Source organism: Podarcis pityusensis (assembly GCF_964106645.2).
Source record: "Podarcis pityusensis genome assembly, chromosome: 1".
Lineage (NCBI taxonomy): Eukaryota > Metazoa > Chordata > Lepidosauria > Squamata > Lacertidae > Podarcis > Podarcis pityusensis.
In genome coordinates this window covers 18,917,663-18,939,377 of record NC_138028.1, presented here as the reverse complement: position 1 = coordinate 18,939,377, position 21,715 = coordinate 18,917,663, and the positions used below count along the sequence as shown (strand labels likewise).

The 21,715-nt window shown below is 44.7% G+C and overlaps 2 long non-coding RNA genes across 2 annotated transcripts in view; one reads left to right on the top strand and one right to left on the bottom strand.

The window, feature by feature from the left end:
- LOC308470437 overlaps window positions 1–21,715 on the top strand; it is a 95,952-nt gene that overhangs the window by 50,371 nt on the left and 23,866 nt on the right. The window lies entirely within an intron of this gene.
- Window positions 16,770–19,914, bottom strand: LOC308475514. Its single transcript, XR_013985281.1, has 2 exons — window positions 19,830–19,914; window positions 16,770–17,377 (listed from the first exon to the last, which is right to left on the bottom strand). It is a non-coding gene; the product is annotated as an uncharacterized lncRNA (long non-coding RNA).

Genomic DNA, 21,715 nt, shown 5'->3' with positions numbered 1-21,715 from the left:
AACGTTCAGAAACCAAGGCATGGCTTCCGATTGGCTGCAGGAAGCTCCTGCAGCCAATCAGAAGCCGTGTAAGCCACGTCTGACGTTTGGATTCCAAAGAACGTTCGCAAAAACTCACTTCTGGGTTTGCGGCATTCAGGAGCCAAAACGTTCGACTCGCAAGGTGTTCGACTTCCGAGGAATGACTGTATAGTGAAGATGTGGCCCAAGTGTGTTCAAAACAGATCAGGTTGCTTCCAGATGCTACAGATACGGATAACAAGGCAAATCTTGTTGTCTCTGCACATCGCTAATACACAGCAGTTTGATCTGGCATCTTAATCCCAGTTAACTAGTAGGAAAAGAGAAGGAGAAAGATTGATTATAATTATAGTCTGGGAAACAATGTTTGCAGCCGAAGAAAGGAGAGCATGTTAGAACATTTGAAACAATTGTTCGTCCTATATTTACAAGTTGCAGAGGATGTTTTTTCCCCTCCGTGCCACATTCCTCCCTTGTCTGTGCTGAGGTTTAAATCAGTCATGAAAGAGAAGCCTTCCAAACCTTTCTCAAAACTTGCCTGGCCCTTCGTGAACGCTAAGTGTTTTCTCTCCTTCGGAACACATTGAATGCGACCGCAGTTCAGAGAAGAGGGCGTACTTGTAAAAGAAAAAGAAGTTAAAAACAACAACAGTCAAATTTGAATTCTGGAACGATATATACAGCTTTCGCTACCGTCTTCCTCCCACCCCCCCCCCAACCCCCGCCAGCCTAGGATTTGGCCTGCTGAGCAGACATTGATTTTGCATGGTAGAATAACTCATCAGTTTTTTGGCAGAGGCCCAGAGACGAAGCGGCTGATTAGGCTGTGGACGCACCTGAGTGCACAACCGAAGACAGCCCCCTGGATACCTTTCTCATGTTTTCACAGGTGGGCTTCAGCTAAATTAGTAATGGGAACTCACCTCTGATTCCTTTTCCCCTTCTGGCTCAACCAAAGTGTTTGTGTGTGTGCGCACACACACACAGAGAGAGAGAGAGGAGAATGAGAGAGTATAGATTCCGAAGGGTCTGGAATTCTAGAAGGCCAGCAAAGAGATGTGGAAATAATTGGGCACAATTACTTAAAGCTAAGGACAAGGTGGTTTATTTTAATTTTTTTAAGTGAAATGTGTCCAGTGAGAATGTATTGAATTCCATGCAGATTTTGGCTTAACCCCTCAGTTCTCAGTCCCAATTAAAACAGAAGGCTCAGCTCCTCAAATTTACTTTTGTTGTTGTTTTTCTGCACCTGAGTGATAAACCTAGAGTCATCCAGAAGCTGTGGAACTATCACTCTCATCATCCCTGGTTGGGGCTGATGAAAATCAATGTTCATCAACATCTGGAGTGTTAGAGGTGGTCCACTTCTGTTAAAAAACACACACACCTCCCTTCTTTCTCTCTCTTTTTTTACCCTTCCTTCTTCTCCCTCCTCTTGTCTGCCCACACTATGGACACACAACCTGATGGATCAGGTCAGTGTCCCATCTAGTCCAGCATCCTGTTCTAACAGTGACCCTCCAGAACCCTTAAGGAAGCCTGCAAACAGGACCTGAGGGCAACAACACTATCCTTTCCTGTGCGTTCTAGCAACTGGTATTCAGAAGCATACTGCCTCCAACCGTGAAGGCAGAGCATAGCTATCATAGCTAGCAGCCATTCATAGCCTTTACCACCACGACGTGGGTGAGGCTGTGGTCTAAACCACTGAGATTCTTGGGCTTGCTGATTGGAAGGTCAGCAGTTTAAATCCCCATGACGGGGTGAGCTCCTGTTGCTCTGACCCAACTCCTGCCAACCTAGCAGTTTGAAAGCACGCCAGTGCAAGTAGATAAATAGGTACCACTGTGGTGGAAAGGTAAATGGTGTTTCCGTGCACTCTGGTTTCTGTCACAGTGTTCCGTTGCACCAGAAGCGGTTTAGTCATGCTGGCCATATGGCCCAGAAACCTGTCTTTGGACAAATGCCAGCTCCATCAACCTGGAAGCGAGATGAGTGCCACAACCCCATAATCACCTTTGACTGCACTTAACCGCCAAGGGGTCCTTTACCTTTACCTTACCTTTACCTCCACGAATTTGTCTAATCCTCTTTCACAGCCATCCACTTTGGTGCCTGTCACCACCTCCTGCAAAATTCATCTCTGTGCTGTGAGAATAGGTACTTTCTTTTCTCTGTCCTGAATCTTCCGGCATTCTGCTTCATTAGATGCCCATGAGTTTTTAGTGTTATGAGAGAAGGAGAAAAACTTTCCCAGGTCTGCTCAATGCATAATTTCCTACACTTGTTGTTGTTGTTTAGTCGTTTAGTCGTGTCGGACTCTTTGTGACCCCATAGACCAGAGCACACCAGGCACTCCTGTCTTCCACTGCCTCCCGCAGTTTGGTCAAACTCATGCTGGTAGCTTTGAGAACACTGTCCAACAATCTCGTCCTCTGTCGTCCCCTTCTCCTTGTACCCTCCATCTATCCCAACATCAGGGTCTTTTCCAGGGAGTCTTCTCTTCTCATGAGGTGGCCAAAGTATTGGAGTCTCAGCTTCAGGATCTGTCCTTCCATTTCATCAACATCTGGAGTGTTAGAGGTGGTCCAGGGCTGATTTTCTTCAGAATGGAGATGTTTGATCTTCTTGCAGTCCATGGAACTCTCAAGAGTCTCCTCCAGCACCACAATTCAAAAGCATAAATTCTTCGGTGATCAGCCTTCTTTATGGTCCAGCTCTCACTTCCATACATCACTACTGGGAAAACCACGGCTTTAACTATACGGACCTTTGTCAGCAAGGGGATGTCTCTGCTTTTTAAGATGCTGTCTATCCTACACTTATATTATTGTTTAATATTATTTTTTGTAGAAAACTTCAGAATGTCATACCTTATTGGTGCACAATAAAATCAGTAGATAAAATACACAATAGGTAACCTATTTGAAGCAAGGACTGGTTCTTAATTTTTGTTTTTTTTGAGGGGGTGGTAGGATGGGAAAGTTAAGGGCTATAAGTGGTGCTCACAATATGTTGCTGGAATACAAGCCCTACGGTCCTTGACCATTGGCCAAAATGTCTGGAGGGCATGAGGCTGAGAAAGGCTGACTTGGAGTATCCTGGCAAGGCACTTGTGACATCAGACTGGGTCAGGATAGGTTTGCCTCAGAGATGGGAAGAGGACACTGTCCCAGCGAAGGAAGAATGGCAAGCAAAGTTAATGGACTATGAAGAAATGGCAAAACTTTTAGGAAGATTAAGAAATCAAGAATAAAGAAGGTTTGACAAAGAATGGGGGAGATATGTGGACTATCTAAAAATTATTGCACACAATGAAACACATCAGCAGAATTAATTTAATATCAAGCAGTTAAAAGGTGACATTGGAAGAATTGTAGAGAGTAACAAACAAAAGGAGTTAAGGGGGAGATGCAGTTTTTACAAGAAACCTAGGAAGGAGAGGAGGGAAGTCAATACAAGTATGTATGTAAACGTAATTGATTATTATTGTTGTTAAACTGAAAAATGAAAAATGAAAATGAAAATTATCAAAAAGAGGAAAGGCTTACCTTGTGCTGTCCGTCAAGACTGTCAGGCATCGTACGAATCAGAGGCAAATGTCAATCTGCAGAAAACCTTATTGCTGTTTGATCTGATTCAGAGGTAAAACTCAGGGTTTCTCCAGTGAAAGCACTGGGACAAAAAGCCCCCAACAAAAACAACAACAAGCTCAGACACAGAGCTTTAAAGCCCAGACCTGTGCCTAGAAACATGGCGCAAAAGGAAGGCTGGATGAGCCCCAAACTGATCTCACTGGGATTTCACACAAAAGTCTACTCCTGGTTAGTTTTCTTCATCTCAGCAACGTAATTTGGGAGGATGAGATTGACTTTCTTAGACACCTGGGAATCATAAACCCTTACAGATCTACTGGAGCTCACCCAGGTAATCTGCCAGTAAATCTTGATTCAATATTCAGCGCATTCAGTATTGTGCACCAATTTTGTGAAACTCCCTTCTGGCTGAGGTCAGATGGGGCCCCGCTCCCTGTTGACCTTCCAGCGCTTCATGAATACTTTTTTTTTTCTTAATGGAAGCAGGTTTTTAAATTGACTCTGATTTTATGGTTTAAATTCATTTTTAATTCACGTAAACTCATTGTTAGTCAACCATATGCCTCCACCACCACCACCAACACATGTGTGATTAAGCAGTATATAATTTGTGGAAATAAATAGTTTCTTCTCAACCCTATTAAACATTGTGCATAATTTCACATGCCTCTGTCATGTCCTCCCTTACTTGCCTCACCTCCCTGTACTAAAATGCCTCAAGTTTTGAAACCTTTCCTCTAAGGGAGGAAACCCCCGGAGCACTTTGGTTGAAATTTTGTGCACTTCAAAGCACACTTTTTGCATCTAGAAGACTCCAGGTCCTCTTTCCATGAAAATGGATCCCAGATATCAGACCTGAGAAAGCCTTGTCTCTGACTGTGGTCCTGCAGATCTGCTGACTAGAGAATCTCAAGCCCAGTGCAATGCCTAGTAGTAGAGAATATCTCACTAGTTGGGCTGATAAGGCAGTTTCAAACCACTGAAACATCACTGTCACCCAGTAGCTCCCTTTAGTGCTAAATAATACAGTAAAGTTTATGGACACATGCTGATATATAGTCCACCGTGCAAGCTGACAGTGAAATTCCATCCCAGCAAATTATTTCACTCCTCTTCTCTGCTGTAATCACTTTCACATGGATCCCGCTGGGTCCTTACTAGTACATTTGCACAAGTGGGGCCAGTGACATAATGTTGCAGTATGCAGTGTTCTTATTCCATGCCCTTTTCCTGGATACACCATTCCATCCCCTTTCCCCTCATTGTTGTGTTCCAGACCAATAGGAAGCCAGCATTCTGTGCCTACTTGGCATGCTCGGTTCCCACTGATTGGTAGATGTTTTCCCCTTAGGGTTTTCTCCTATCTATCATGTGGGATGCGGGTGGCGCTGTGATCTAAACCACTCAGCCTCTTGGGCTTGCCAATCAGAAGGTCGGTGGTTCGAATCCCCACGACGGAGTGAGCTCCCATTGCTCTGTCCCAGCTCCTGCCACCCTAGCCATTCGAAAGTACACCAGTGCAAGTAGATAAATAGGTCCTGCTGCAGCAGGAAGGTAAACGCCGTTTCCATGTGCTCTGGTTTCCGTCACGGTGTTCTGTTACATCAGAAGTGGTTTAGTCATGCTGACCACATGTCCCAGAAAGCTGTCTGTGGACAAACTCCAGCTGCCTTGGCCTGAAAGCGAGATGAGCACCGCAACCCCATAGTCGCCTTTGACTGGACATAGCCATCCAGGGGTCCTTTACCTTTACCTTTTACTTATCATGTATGCAACCATTAAGGTTCCCCTGAGTCTGCTGATACCTCCATCTTGTGTGAGGACAGCATCATATTCAAAGAATGGACTCACTACTAGTGCATAAGCCAGCTTTTCCTGGTTTTTCCTAGCCATTCCCAAACTGATCTGATCCTTAGTGATCTCTCTCTCTCTCTCTCTCTCTCTCTCTCTCTCTCTCTCTCTCTCCCCTTCCCTTGCCTCCCTTCCCTACATCGCCAACGTGGGGAGGAGGCGCAATGCCCCATTGCATATTTAATTTCTCTTCATCCCAAAGCAAACGCATCTGATTCTATTCCTGTGGCAATTTCTGGAGTAATTACTTTGCTTTGTTTTGTTTGCACATACAGATGAAATTGCTCCCCAATTGGACCAGTTTCTCCCTTCCGCTGCTTCATGCTGGGAATGGTTAATCTGCGCTCTGTAGCACCAAATAACACAGCACTCAAATAGGGAACCAGTGAGGCTGCTTTAATCAAAAAATTGTGTTTGGGTGAAATCAAAGTAGTTTTTAGGAATCCAACAGCCGTCCACAGAGGACATTTTCAAAGCTAGAGATTTATTTATTTATTTATTTATACTTACATACATACATACATACATACATACAATAGATGTGGAGATTGTGGTTAACATGAATTTATTTCCTTCAATGTGTGGCAACTAGAGGACTAAGGCCACATTCACACCATAAATTCAAAGCACTATGATACCATTTTAAGCGGCCATAGTTTCCCCCCAAGAATTCTGGGAGCTGTAGTTTGTTAAAGGAGCTGAGAGATGTTAGGAGGCTCCTGTTCTTTTTACAGAGTTCCCTGTGAAGAGGGATTGGTTGTTGAACCATTCTGGGAATTGTATTTCTCTCAGGGGAACAGGGGTCTCCCAACAACTCTCAGCACCCTTAACAAACTACAGTTCCCAGGATTCTTTGCAGTGGCGTCACAGTGCTCTAAATGTACGGTCCGAATGTGGTCTATGCCAGGATGCACTGGATTCTCTGCCAGCCCAGCTCCCCTCTCCCCCCATCCTGAAATGCCTTGTTGCTGAAGTTTACAATGGCAGTCGCCTCCGCCACAGCTGGGCGCAGATCCCTTTTGGCTCTTCCTCACTGGCAGAGGTTAGCAGTGCCAGACATAGCTAGACAGCAGGGACTCCACACACCCAAATCCAAACCTAGCACAGCAGACAGGATTGCTCCATCCGTGGCAGAGTACTAAAGCCACGCTGGTGGTGACATTGTAATATTCAAATCTATGTCCCTCAATGCAGCCCGGCTCGCTTCGTGTATAAATATGTTGTTAAGCAGCCAACTAAATCCTAACTCCAGGTTGGTATTCTTAATTTCCACCAGGGACCATAGTAATAAGTTTGTCAGTCCCCCCCCCCCCCTTTAACCAGTGAACTGTGACAGAATTATTTTGCAACTTAACAACTCTACAAATTATTCTCATTTCCACTCCGGCATTACCCCCGCCGCCCCCCTCACAGGGCTGATTTAACTAGTGTTAAGTATAAAACACTTTAGCGAGGTAAGCTTTGTGTAGTCACAAGAACTAGATTAATGCACATGGGTAATTTCTGGCACTGGTTAAATGCCTATAGTGCTGAACTTCGCAAGAGTAGGATTGATGAGTTCAGCCATTAGGTGCTGAAGTGTAGAGCTGCGAGAGACGGCTTGTTTCTTGTTTAAATTGAAATCATTTCAATTCATTTCCTTCTTGGTTGGACAGAAGCATGTTTTTCAATAGGGAGGAAATCTTGAGGGAATCCATTGACCCAGCCAGTCATATAATGCAAAAAGTTAATGGGCAAAAATGATATTCATCTGCAGTTTATAATAGCATTTTCTTATTCTTCTCCCTGCCGTCCCTTCTCCACCAACCCTCCGAACCTTACAAAAGCAAGCGTATAATAAGAGCAACAGCAAGGCTGTCCGAGGCACAACCTTTTAACAATTATCAGGTTTGTGGCAAAATAAAATTAAATTTAAGCAAAGGGGGGTGGGGTGGGGGGAACGGAACACCAATTTTGATGCTGAGATAACAAATTATAAATTATGGAAGTCAGAGGCACCAAACAACTTGTAAGCAACCGTCCCGTCTCTTAGCAACAAGCCGGGCGAAAGCTGCTTGTTGATACGACGAGAGCAGACAGGGTTGTTTTGCAGTGATTACCACCAAGGAACCAGGAACAACATTTTAACACCTGCCGCAGGGCAATGCTGCACCTAGCTATGCATCTCTCCAGTGGCCCACAAAGCCTGGGCTAGATGCCAGAAGGCTTCTGAGGCCTACCTCTCCACCGCAGCAGGCTGGGGGAAACAAAAAGGACCCCAGAGGAAAGATCAAAGAGGCAAAGTTCAGGTGTGTGATGCACCCGCGCCAGAGCTCTGTTCCTTTCAATACCCTTCCAGAAATTAGAAGCGATAGCAGGTTCCACTGCTTATACTTCCTCTCCTCCCATCAGTTGTTCTTTCTTTTTTCTTTAACGCAGTGGTGGATGGGGCCACTTCAACTACAGCACAAAGGCTACCGCCGTGTCAGGAATGCATCTGAAGACCAATGGATGCAGCTCACTTATAACACCTTCAGTGCACAGGAGATGTTTGACTATAGTTGATCGGTGTATTCAATGTGTAACTGTATTGTCTCAGCTGCTTTGGATCTAGCAGTTTTGCAGAGTCGTACTACGAACAATGGGAAATTCACCCAGGTCCCGGGAGATCTAACCTTCCACCGAGTGTCAAGTGGATTCCCCAAGTGGATTTGCCTTATGCCTGACTTGCTAGCAGAAGTGCCGTGCTTATTTCTACTAATACGTGACCGGTTAAAGGATAGTAGCCAACGCTCAAGAAGTATCCCAATCTTGCTAATAAGACTTGGAGCAACAAAGTGAATATTGCTTGGGTGAGGCAAGGTAGCCCAGTGTCCTATTGTGTAATTGACAGTTCATGATCACTATGATTTTGTGCTGATAACCAGAAGGTCTAATCCAGCCTTTCTCAACTTTGAGATGGGCTACAGCTTCCATCGTTCCTAGCCAGCATGACCAATGGTCAAGGGTGATGGGATTTGTAGTTCAAGAACACCTGGGGACCCAAGGTTGAGAAAAGCTGGTCTAATCTCTGAATTGTTGGATTAGCGTAAAGCACAAATACATGGCAATGAAGAAGAATCCATGATGCAGAGCAAAAGGCCACCAGGTGAAGAGATTACTATAGAAATTTATTTAATGGGCATTGATGGTTTGAAGCCAATGGACTCCAGTCCAATCTAGCTGCCCAGATTAATTATTCCAGTTTGACTCCTCCTTCCTTCCTGTCCTTTGAGGTTTCTAAATGAGTAACTATGAAGTACAGTGGTACCTTGGGTTACATGCGCTTCAGGTTACATACGCTTCAGGTTACACACTCCACTAACCCAGAAATAGTGCTTCAGGTTAAGAACTTTGCTTCAGGATAAGTACAGAAATCGTGACGCGGCGGCGCAGCAGCAGCAGGAGGCCCCATTAGCTAAAGTGGTGCTTCAGGTTAAGAACAGTTTCAGGTTAAGAACGGACCTCCAGAATGAATTAAGTACTTAACCCGAGGTACCACTGTTGAAGTTGTGAGAGTGTGTAAAGTTTCACCCAGTTTTTATGTCTGCATCATATTTGCATATTATATGTCCACGTAATTCCTGTAGAAGTATTTGTTCCAAAATGCATTGGGCCTAAGGGGGGGGGGTGGTGCACCTGGAGGTTTTTCTCCTTTTCTTCCAGTTCTTACTAGGTTTACTCCCATACCCAGTGATCTGCCACTTTATTTTCAACACATTCGTTCCTATGGAGAAAGAAAAAATGGTCATAATATTGCTGAGGATGGCAATATTATTGGCCACAGCAAGCCTTCTTCACCACTGACAGTGGGATTCTGCTCATACCAGGCTCCTTGCAAATAAATACAAGGACTTTCTCAGGCACAGACCCTACCTTTTTATTTTTTATTTATTTTAATAATGTGTACCTCACCCAATCTGCAAAGAAATTCAGCAAGGGGGCTTTCAAGGCTTTCAATCCAAAGCAGTAGTAATATGTATTACAGTTCTCCATTAAAATTGCAACTACTAACATTAAAGCGAGGACCCGCTGCAAAACTTTTTAAAAACAGCCCCCCAAATAGTGTTGTGGACTGACTTGGAATGGATTTTTCTGAAAAGCGCAATACGGAGCTTATTCATGCAGATTCCCTGCCACCAAGTACCACTTTGCTTCTTGATCTCGACAAAAAGTTAGTTACATTTTACCAGTTATGCTAAAAATACAAACAATTCTCACGTATTATATGCATTATAATGCACATAAAAATTGTCAGATATTATAAGCATATACAGTGGTACCTCTAGTTACGAACTTAATTCATTCTGGAGGTCCATTCTTAACCTGAAACTGTTCTTAACTAGAGGTGTGCTTTCGCTAATGGGGCCTCTTGCTGCCGCTGCGCCACTGGCACACAATTTCTGTTCTCATCCTGGGGCAAAGTTCTCAACCCGAGGTAACTCTTCCAGGTTAGCGGAGTTTGTAACTTGAAGCGTTTGTAACCGGAGGCATTTGTAACTCGAGGTGCCACTGTACACTCCAGTTTTCCCAAAGAAACCAGCTCAGAGAATCATATAATCATCGAGTTGCAGGATTGGAAGGAACACTGAGGATCATTTAGTCCAACCCTCTGCAATGCAGGAATCTCAACTACAGCATCCATGACAAATGGCCATCCAAACTCTGTATGATGGCCTGGGATTCAGACTCGGAGGCTGAACCTGAGTAATCCCAGCCTGCACAGGATTCCCCGCCTCCAGAACCAGCTGAGCCAGGGCTGGGGCTTGAGCCTGAAGGGTCCTCACCTGTGCTGGATCCTCAGGTGCAGGCACCAGCTGAGTCTGCTCTGGCTCCTGAGGTGATGGAGGACCCATTGCCTGCAGGTGCTCCACTTTCAGCCCCATCAGGGGAAGCTGAGGTTGCCTCTGGGTCCGGTAACCCTCCAGCCTCTCCTGAGCTGCAGAGGCTCAGGGCAGAGAGGTGGAGGGAACTAAGTTCCCACAGGAGGAGTGCTCGCCTCCAGACAAGGAGAGGCGAGTCACCTGTGGACTGGGGCCCCCCGATGCCTTGGGGCAGATAAAAGCCAGCCAGCCCTAGTCCCAAGTTGCAGGAGCAACGTTGTTGGTAGCCAGTTCCTGCCTGCACCCTGTCCTGTCGGATCTTCTGACCTCGCCTGACTCCCTGCCTTGGACCCAGCTTCAGCTTTGACGGACGGCCTCAATACTGCACCCTCGACCTCGGACTGGACTCAGACCACGCCTCACGGAAACCTACGGGACCAGCACACTCTGCTTAAAAGGAAAAAGAATCCCTAGCTCCAAAGGAGTCTGTTCCATCGTCCAGCAGCTCTTACTGTCAGAAAGTCCTTCCTGGTGTTTTGTCAGAATCTCCTTTCCTGTAACTTGAAGCCATTGGTATGGATCCTACCTCCCAGAGTAGGAGAAAATAAGCTTGCTCTAACTTCCATGTGACAGCCCTTGAGCCCATGATACCTTACAATGATGAGTCTTTTGTGAGCATCCTATTATCTGTATTTCAGGACAGAAGCTGTCAATCTTGCACAAAATGCATAGCCATTACTTATTTGTTGCATAGATTTCTTTCCTCGGAGAGAGTGCTTCTGTCTCATTCCAGGTTTGTCGCATCCCCCCACCCCACCCCCGGTGGTAAAATACCAAAATTTTGTTGCTGAGAAAATGCATGTTTCCCAATAACATCCACTGCGATCGTGAATGTTTCTGGAATGTGTTCGACATGTGTTACGGGACCCTATTGGATTAAGGGTGCAATAAATATCCACAGTGCCTGGTTTCTGAAATGAAAATGGCATATTCTCAGCTATGGACACACTTCCCAAATAAAGAAATGGCTTTCTGAAAAGTTATTGCAGGCCAGGGTGAGTTGGGGGCCGGATGGAAAGGTGCAGGCTTGCTGCACAGATGTTGCTCAATTAAGCCACTTTCACAGAAAGGGGGAAGGCTCTCTTTTCTTTTCTCTAGCCCCGTTTCGTTTCTTTTCTTTTGCAACACCTCGGCACCACATGCAATAACAAGCCAGTCAGCACTTTGAAGGGGAAATGGCGCACGGTTGTTTCTAGCAGCAAATTAACCATTTGAAGAAATAATAATAATCCCACCCTCGTAACTATTATATATCTGCTTTTGTGAATAAAGGTCCCAAGCACATATATCACTTTCTGCTTGCATAAAGGTATCAGCAGAAATAGCACAGGACGTTTGACATGTCCCTGTTTTGGTTATGTTACGTGTGCAGTGGTCTGTGTTCACCTGAGCTTGAGTCTGGAATACGATCCAGAGCCATGTGTTTTGATTCGATACATCACAAAGTATTGTCAGGGTTTGGGCTACTGGCATTGGCTCTTAAGCTCTGGGTTACGATTCGCAGCTTGGGGGTTTAGACAGCCAATCACGTTGAGAGTGGGAGTGGCCCAGACCTTCAGAAATGCATATAAGCAGTTGTTTTGCCCCTGTTTGACAGTCCTGTTCTGTTCGCAATCAGGTCAATAAAGTCTCTTGCTTGTTATCACTGTGTCCCACCTCGCAGAAACCTACGTACTCTTCAGGTAATGAACTATAATGTTCTTAATGATGAGAGACACTCTCCTAATGGTGCTGGTGATAGTTACTTCTTTGAAGCAGGAATGGAGCACCAGAGGCATTTCAGATGGTTTTGGGCAAGAACATCATGCTAGATCGGGCTGATGGGAATTATAGTCTAGTGCTACCAGTTCCCTACTGGTGGATTTGGAAAACCAAACTACCAGCCAGTTGCTAATCTCCCTTTCCTGAGCAAGTTTCTGGAGTGCATGGTCACAGACCGGATCCATGTACTTTCGGAAGAAACTGATTTTCTGGATCCATTTCAATTGGGGTTTAGGCCCAGTTTTGGCACAGAAACTGCTTTGGTCACCATACATGATGACCTCTGTTGAGAGCAAGACAAGGGAAACATGTCCCTGTTAATTCTTCTCGACCATTTCAATACCATTGACCATGGTATCCTTCTGGAGCAAACTAGGGTTGGGTGGCACCACTTTGCGGTAGTTCCAGTCCTACTTGGATGGTTATTCCCAGAGGGTGTTGCTTGGGGAATGCTTTTCAGCCCCGTGGAACCTTCAGTGTGGGGTTCTGCAGGGCTCAATCTTATCCCCTATCCACCGCTGGGTGGGGTTATCCAGAGGTTTGGTGTACGTTGTCAGCAGTATGCTGATGACACTGAACTCTATTTATCCTTTACATCTGCAGGTGAGGCAGTGGAAGTGCTGGACCAGTGTCTTGCCTTGGTTATGGACTGGTTGAGAGCCAACAAACTGAAACTGAAAGTACAGAATTCAGCGGCCAGGTTGCTCACCAGAGCAAGGCAGTTTAAGCATATTACACCAGTCCTGGTCTGACTGCACTGGCTACCAATTAGTTTCCGAGCCCAATTCAAAGTGCTGGTTTTGACCTATAGAGCCTTAAATGGCTCAGGACCTCAATACCTCAAGGACCGCCTCTTTCCATAGGAACCTACCCGGACCCTGAGAACATCTTCTGAGGCCTTTCTTCATGTGCCTCCTCCACAAGAGGTCCAAAGGGTGGCAACACGAGAACAGGCTTTCTCTGCAGTGGCTCCCCATCTGTGGAATGCTCTCCCCAGGGAAGTTCGCCTGGTGCCTTCATTATACACCTTTAGGCACCAGGCAAAGGCTTTCCTTTTTAACCAGGCCTTGGTTTGATTTGATTTCCACCCTATACCCTTTTAAAATGTGGGGGTTGGGGGGGTTATTGGGTTGTTGTTTTTATATTGATTATATATTTTGTGGTTTTATACAGTGGTACCTTGGGTTAAGTACTTAATTCGTTCCGGAGGTCCGTTCTTAACCTGAAACTTTTCTTAACCTGAAGCACCACTTTAGCTAATGGGGCCTCCTGCTGCCGCTGCGCCACCTGAGCACAATTTCTCTTCTCATCCTGAAGCAAAGTTCTTAACCCGAGGTACTATTTCTGGGTTAGTGGAGTCTGTAACCTGAAGCGTATGTAACCTGAGGTACCACTGTATTTTGATTTTGTTCTATGAACCACCCTGAGACCTCTGGGTATAGGGTGATATAGAATTTCAATAAATGTTTATGGTGGTGGTGGTGGTGGTGGTGGTGGTGGTGGTGAAAGGCCCACCCTGCCATGCTGCTGAGTAAAAACATAAGGAGAGCCTGCTGGATCAGGCCAATGGCCCACCTAGTCAAGCATCCTGTTCTCACTACAACCAGCCAGAAGTTTCTGCGAAGGCTACAAGCACAATCTGAGCACAAGAGCAACTGATTACAGCTTGCATGGGGCTTGGGGGCATGAGGAATAGATGAAGTGAAGGATTGGTATCTGAAGCATTTAAACTGATGATAAGGACAATTCGGGCAGCAAGATTTCTTGGGCCAGTACCAAAGTCATTACTGCTGTGAAGGGGCAATATAGAAAGAGCAGTGTGTGCCTACACTGTGACAGCCCTGCCCATTTAGCTTCACAAATAAGAGTCCTGGAAAATAAGGGTTCTGAATTGCACAGGGTGCTTCCACGAATAGAAAAAGGATCCCCACTGCACTAGAACATTTTGATGAATTTTCATGAGGACTTATAAAAATAATTAAAAAATCACAAGCTGATGTGGAACTGAACTTCAGATGGGGGGGGGGCAAGAAACTGTAATTGGCATGTTCACACATACACACACAGCTGAAAAAAAATTCATGCTGAACACAACGCCAAATTATACTCTGCCCTAAGCAACAATAATTTGTCATGTATGGACCTTTCAGTTTGTTTTCCTCAATTTAATCCACGGCCCTTCTCTCCCAAAGTGGAGAGCTGCAAGCTGGTTTACAAACAGGAGCAGAACTATTTCCCCATGACACAAACACTACTTCCTTCCATTAATTGCAGAGGAAGTTTACTGCACTTTTGTCGCTGGTTTAGGCTTGCACCAAGTATTGCACTAAGGGAAAAGTCTGGGGCTTTTCTGTCATTGGCAAGGCCCTAAGGCTCACCAGGCAGGAGTGGGTTTCCTCCACTGCTTCCCCCGCCACAACTTACCGGTGGCCAATTTGAATGCGGAGCCCTACATACAACACATCCTCCTTCTGTGAGATAGTTTTAACATAGTACCTCCAGGCTCTACCGTCCCAGAATGCCGTGCGACACCCTGGCAGTAGTTCAGCTGAAGACTAAACATTTGGCTCGCTGACAGCAGAGCTGCCAAGAGTTGGCAACAGGAGACTCAAAGGGAAGCAGCAGGCTGCTAAACCCTTTCACATTTTTAATTAGATCCACACACCCATGTCTTTGAGCTATCATAAATATACAGATGACACAGAGAACATTATTTAGGGGGTAAAACACACACACATGCACACACACACACACACACATGCGCGCGCACACATTGTGCTGTGGTATCTCTTACCTTATTAAAATAATTTACCTACAGCGAGGTGGGGGAGGAGAGGGAGCTGTGTGACATTTCGCACCGATCGCTGCCTGTAACTACAGTACATTTTATCCTGCCTGCCTTGTATGTACGCAGGTCTCTGGAATAACTGACACCTAGACTTAGGAGCTGCAATAGCATCGCCAGGAGAGGGCATTATCAGCACCAACTCTAATATGTAATTTCCCAGCAGAACGATAGATCCAAGCTTTAAGTATTCTTGAGTGTGTGCCTTGCTACAGTGATATTGTTGTTAATCCTCCTTATTCCCTTTCTCGCTCCTGCTATCCGAACTTTCCCGGAGACACTGAAAGGAATGCAGGGGATTGTAATTTTTTTTTTTAGCTTTCCTCCGGAATCCCTGCTCACACACCTTACCAGATCCTTCCTTTCTTTCTTTTATCTCCTTTCTGCAGAGCTTGCCCTCTCGGAGTTAGTTTCAAGAAGAGAGTGCTTAAAATCAGTAGGGTTTTTGAGTGACCTGTGTGTTAATGTCAATGTGAAACTTCTTAGAACATGACAGAACAGCACAAGCGGCTACAAGCAGCTCCAAATTAAATGTCCTTTGAATTCTAACTGCATTGTCATCTTCTTGCTTTCTCCTTGTTTACTTGGTTTTCAAACCATGCACATTTAATATAGGGCATGTTAGGATTGACACTGGAGTTTTTCATAAATTCAATTTAAAAAATGGGATTTGTTTCTCATGTGAAACATATTAAGAATCTGAAGGGAAAATGTTTGTGTGGAGGGAATGTTCTTGCAAAAGTCTCAGCATATTCATGTGTCTAAGTGCTGCCAAGTGGTAACCCTGCACCCATGAGTGCCTGCAACAGTGTTGGGGAAGTTTTGACCTGGATCTTCCATCAGCCTTGACCAGCCAATGTCAGGGATGATGGGAGTTTAATTCTAGCAACATCTAGAGCAGTGTTTCCCAAACTTGGGTCTCCAGCTGTTTTTTTGGACTACAACTCCCATCATTCCTAGCTAGCAAGACCAGTGGTGAGGAGGGATGGTAGAAATTGTAGTCTGAAAACAGCTAGAGACCCAAGTTTGGGAAACACTGATCTAGATGGGGATAGCTTCTATCTCTCTGGCTTATGTGGCCACCAAACTTTGCCTGACCTGAATTTCAAAGTTACTACAGAGATTTTTCCACAGGCAAAGCATCTTGGTTATATAGTTTCAATAAGGCCAGCTTGTTTCCTATATTTCCAGGCAATTGTGTAAAGCAAAATTGCAATGAAATTTGGTAGCCTCTTCATGGACTAAACATTTGGGAATTTTCAAAGTAGGCCAAATTGAGTTTTGATAGGAATCAGAAACAGTATGGGGGTTTGGGGGAATTTGAGGGGAGGGGAATACACCCCATCCCTGGTTAGTTGCCAGGTTTGCCTGAAGCAAATTTCAGCACAAACTTGAAGGTTCCTCTTAGTGCAGAGCATTCAAATAATCCTGAAAGAAACCAAAATTACAACCACCTGCTTGTCCATTTTTGATGGATACGTTTCAATGTTTGCTGCCTGAGTGAGGAAGTAGGCTTAGATCACTCTTGGGGGGGGGGTATTCCTTGGACTCAGCTGATTGGAGCAATTGCAAGCCTGTGTCCCAGTGACTAGCTTTGTGATCTTTTTTGAGCAGTTATGGGCTACCTTCACTTCTGGAAAATTTGAGAAATAATATGCAAGGCTCCATTCTTTAGCTTCCAAGTTGACTTCAACGTACTAGTTAGGGTGGTCAATTTTGCACTCACTGTCGAAAAAGAAAAAAAAATGCATCACCCCAAAAAGAGGAGAACAGAGGACACTGATAGGCACAGAATTCACAAATGGTGATTTATATTTATAGATGCCAATGGAGAAATAATTCCTATAATTTAAGGACATAAATAGCGCGTGCTACCCTAGAAGAGAATACTGTGAGCAGGTGACCTGTAGGTGAGCAACTTCAAGGTCCCTGCTCTCCTTTTTTTTTTTTTTTTTTGGTAGAGTTCTTTATCTTTTACCCCCTTTAAATACAGTACACCTTCAGAGCACTGTCCTCTGTTATCCTTTCAGAATAGAGGGTTGTCCTCTTTAAAGCAGTATGGTGTAGCCACCATAGCGCTGGTAGATATTTAAAGCCCTAGTGCTGGTAGATATTGAAAGTTAAGCAGGGCCTTGTCACGCCACCCCAATATTTCCTGCTTCCTTAGACCAGCAGACTGAGTGTTGATCTGCCTCCCATCCTTTGTGTCAGCAAACAATAGTGCCCTACAGGACAGGTTGCAGATTTGTGGGGCTACAAATAAAATTAAAGAAGCTCATTTTGTTGTTGCTGCTGCTGCTGTTTTGACCTGGAAAGCTGACATGCAGCGTAACCTTGCATCTCCCTTTTTATGAAGTCTTCACATCGCTGTTCCGAACAGAAACCGTAGCTGTATCATCAACCTGCAGCAAGAAAGAGACAAGCACAAAGCATGTTTGTTACTGGGACCCCCAAGGGGTTGAGTTTTCCTTCTTGTACTTTTCCTAATTTTAAAGAAAATTTAACAAGGAAATGAAATACTTGAAATGCTGGGAGGAAATGAAGGATCACATGCAATCCCGCCTCTGAGCACAAATTTTATAAATAGACACTCTGGCAAACATCAAAGAAATTGCTGCAGAGAGAAACTAACTGATCATGTATATTTTACATTGCCCGTTTATTCTGAACAGAGTTAGCCCCATACTGCCAGTTAACTCTGAAAGAGCAAGTAAAACACTGCCCACTTGGGACATTAGAAAATTCTCTTCTCCTTTTCCCCCCAGACCATATATATTCTTCCTCCAATCCATTAATTGAACATAGACACACTTTACATAACCTGTATACATAATCTGAAAAACATGGGCAAAATGAATTGACCTAAGCTAATGAAATATTCCTAGAGGCATCTAGAGGCAAGGAAACCAAGGGCACTAATGGGACAAAATAAAGTAGCTGAATGTAAGAAAAGCCTTGGTGGATCAAGCCAAAAGCCACTGTAGCCCAGTATCTTGTTCTCACGATTGCTTTTGTTGAACTCATTCCCAAATTTATGAAACCTTTTTCTTCTGAAAGAACGCAGTGAAGTTTCAATGCTCCCTCAGCAAGAGAAATGTGTGTCCCATTGTCCATTTAGTTAATCATGTTCTCTGGAACCAACATGGCAGTCACATTCTAAACCAGGGATGCCCAACTTCTGCATTCTTGAGGGCCACGCCTATTTCCAGACGAAAAGGAACCAAAAGAGTATTTTGTCATCCAACCACATGTTGTTTGGCTCTATAGCAGGCATGGGGAAAATTTGGGCATCCAGAATTCTAACTCCCCTCAACCCCAGTGAGTCAGGGATGGTGGGAGTTGTATCTCATTGATAACTGGAGAGCCAAAGGTTCCCCTCACCTGCTCTGTAAGAAAGCTCGCACCACCCGCACACCCCCTAAACACATTATTTCTCTACCGTTTGGAATGGTGACTGAAAGGAAGATGGATTTCAGACCAAGATGGAGAACTGAGGCAGTGGAGAAAGGCCAAAAGTCAGAAGAAATGCTAAGAGTGTAATTAAGTCTTAAAATTGGAGGCAGGGGGATTCTCATAAATCCTCAGAACCATGCTGGCCAGTTGGTTCCCTTCTACCCCAAAAGGATGCTAAGGAAGCAGTCGCTGTTTCAGTCAAGAGATTTCTGAAGTGAAAATTGCATAGGTATTTCCTTAGCCATAAAAAAAATGGAAAGGAAAGGAAACAGGGGAAAGATCTGCCTCTAAATAGTAGATGTCTGTTTCTTATTATCAAAGATGCAAAAACCAGGAGCTAATTTCATTGAGACTAAAACAATTTATCCCTCTGGCTAATCTCTTGCTGGAAGGAAACTGTCTCAGGTGGGTAATGTTACTCAAACGAGTAACATTTCATGCCTTGACCATCATTTGACAAAGAGGAAAACAGTAAGCATCTAATTAGTACCATAGAAATCTGGCTCACATATGTGTAAGCTCTGAACTCTTTAAAGAAACCATACTGGTTATGAATCCTTGAAAATAAAATATACGAGACTGAAAGAGGCTCAACTCCTTCTCACTTTTTTATTTTTCTTGAGGGAAATAATCTCCTTTTTCACATTTGTAATGAAAGGGGCAGAGTTTAATGATAGGGAAGAATTTTGTATAGGTCCACATTTTTCAATGACCTAACAAATGATCATTCCGTGCGTAAGTAGAGATGTGTGGCTTTGCTTTGTTTCATCTTCATCAGAGATCTCTTCTTGTGTTCCCATGTATAATATGTATTTTATCTCTCCCCATGATACTAAGGGAGGAAATTAGACCGTGTCAACATAGGGAGAAGAAAGATGGACAGGTAAGCATTGCCATGTCTCTCTGTCGTTGGTACCTACCCTGGAAAAGTTGAAGAAATAAGCAAAGCAACATAGAAGGCAGCTTTGGCAACTCCACCCAAGCAATCTGGGCAGCTGCCCAGGGCCCTGGCACTGCGAAGGGGCCCACAGGCATCTTTCAGCATGGGCCCTGACACAGCTCCTTCTGTCAGAATGAATGTGAACGACACAGCAGCTCACAAAGCCAAATGCAAGAACAAAAGTAAATTATCAGCGTGCCCTGAATCTCTGATGCCGTTCCAAATCTTGGACCCCACTGGCAACAGAGGCTGAAATTTTGAAGGTCTTTTCCTCAAGGCCCATGGATTCCTGGAGCTGGGCCTTATAGGAGGGCGGGCAGAGAGGGTAAGGAAATCCAATATGGAATCAATGGAACAGTTACTGCTTCTTCCATCTATGCTAGGACTAAGAGTAACAGATGGACCACACACTGCATCCAAGACGTCAAGGCCTTTCCTACAGCCACCACAGGGCAACTCACCATGAGCCAGTCATTGTGGATGGAGACTGCAGACCATGAGTTGGCCCAGTCTTGCTTTAAGGGGCCTGGATGCCTAAGGAATGGATTGCTGAACCACCTGTTCAGTGGAATGGTGAGCCAGTCAATTGCCATTCCAGCATCAAAAAATGGCAGGGTAACATGAGAAATGATCATACTGCGTCTCATACACTCCATTTAATGCAGGAATGGGAAAGCTGTCTCCAGATGTTTTGTTGGATGACTACAACTCCCATCATCCCTGACTATTGTCTGTGCTGGCCGGGGTCAATGGAAGTTGAAGTCCAACAAGATCTGCCTGAAATGCTCCTTTGGATGTTACTTATAGTGGCACAGGAATAGTGTCAACATAACTCTTTCCAGCTTATTGTAACAGAGTGGTGGAAGTCCATGTTGGGGGGGGGGGTACTTCACTTTCTACAACAGCCTAGACACTTTTGATTACAGTGGTAACTCCGGCTACAGACTTAATTCATTCCGGAGGTCCATTTGTAACCCAAAACCATTCTTAACATGAGGCACGCTTTCGCTAATGGTGCCTCCTGCTGCTGCCTTACCGCCGGCGCACGACTTCCGCTCACATCCCAGGGCAAAGTTCACAAAAAGCGGCATCTACTTAGCGGAGCTCATAATCCGAAGCATTTGTAAGGAGGGCAGTACGTAACACGAGGTTCCACTGTATTCTTGTCATGGATGTCTGGTGTTTTTTGAGCAGTGCGAGAAGTAGTCACATGACAGGCACTCCCATGCCTCTAAAAAAATGGACCATAGAGTTGGAAGGAACCGTGGGGGCCATCTAGTCCATACCCCTGCAATGCAGGAATCCTTTTTGCCCAGTGTGGGGCTCAAACACACGACCCTGAGATTCAAGTCCTTTCAACTAGAAGAAGTAGGAATTGGACCTGGAACCTCATACAAGCAAAGCATGTGCTCTACAACTGCAGTTACCAGTTAGAAGGAAGACCATAAAAAGATCCTGGTGGACCAGGCCAATGGTCCATCTAACCGAGCATCCTGTTGTTGCTGTGGCCAGCCGAATGCCTCTGCGAAACCTGCAAGCAAGACCCGAGCACAAGAGCACTCTCCCCTTCCGAAGTTTTCAGCAACTGGTGTTCAAAAGCATCACTGCCCGTGGAGATGGAGCACATGGCACATTGATGCACCACCCAGATCTAGTTTCATTTGGCTTCTTGCTGCCTTCCAGAAGGCAACCAGGTTGTTGTTGTATTTATTTGAGCTTGTGACTTTCTTATTCTTTATGAGCCACCTTGTGCTGAACATCACCAGCATGTTTTAAATATTGTAGAGGACAGGGCCAGATTAAGACCTTTACAGGCCTTAAGCACTTAAAAGATTTTGGTGCCCCCATATATATATCTAATTCAGCCAACATGATTAAGATAAAAATGGTCAGCATGGCGTGGGGGAAAGGGGTGTTGTTACATCTCCTGTGGGTGGGAACCATGAAAGCGTCTTAAAGATTATTTGGAACTTGTATTCCTGCTGTAAAGCACTGAGGAGTTCCCATAGAATGTTTCAGCCGACATTTGCCACTTTCCAGTATTTTTCTTCTGGACTAGGAGGATGAGGAAAAGAAGGTTACTAAAGTCCCTCAGTAAAGGTGACAAAGAGAGAAAGAGAGGAAGAGAGAGGAAGAGAGAGGGAAAAGGCAAATAAATACCATCAGAAGCTGTAGATTACATCCGCTTAAATAAAATAGATAATGTGTGCCCTGAGAGCTGACCTTTACCATACAAAGGAAGGTTATATTTCAGAGCTTATTTCCTTGCTGTGCTTATTTGTATTGAAAGTAATGTCGTTAATGCACAATGAAGGGGGGGGGGGAGGGAGAGACTTGACTACCCTCA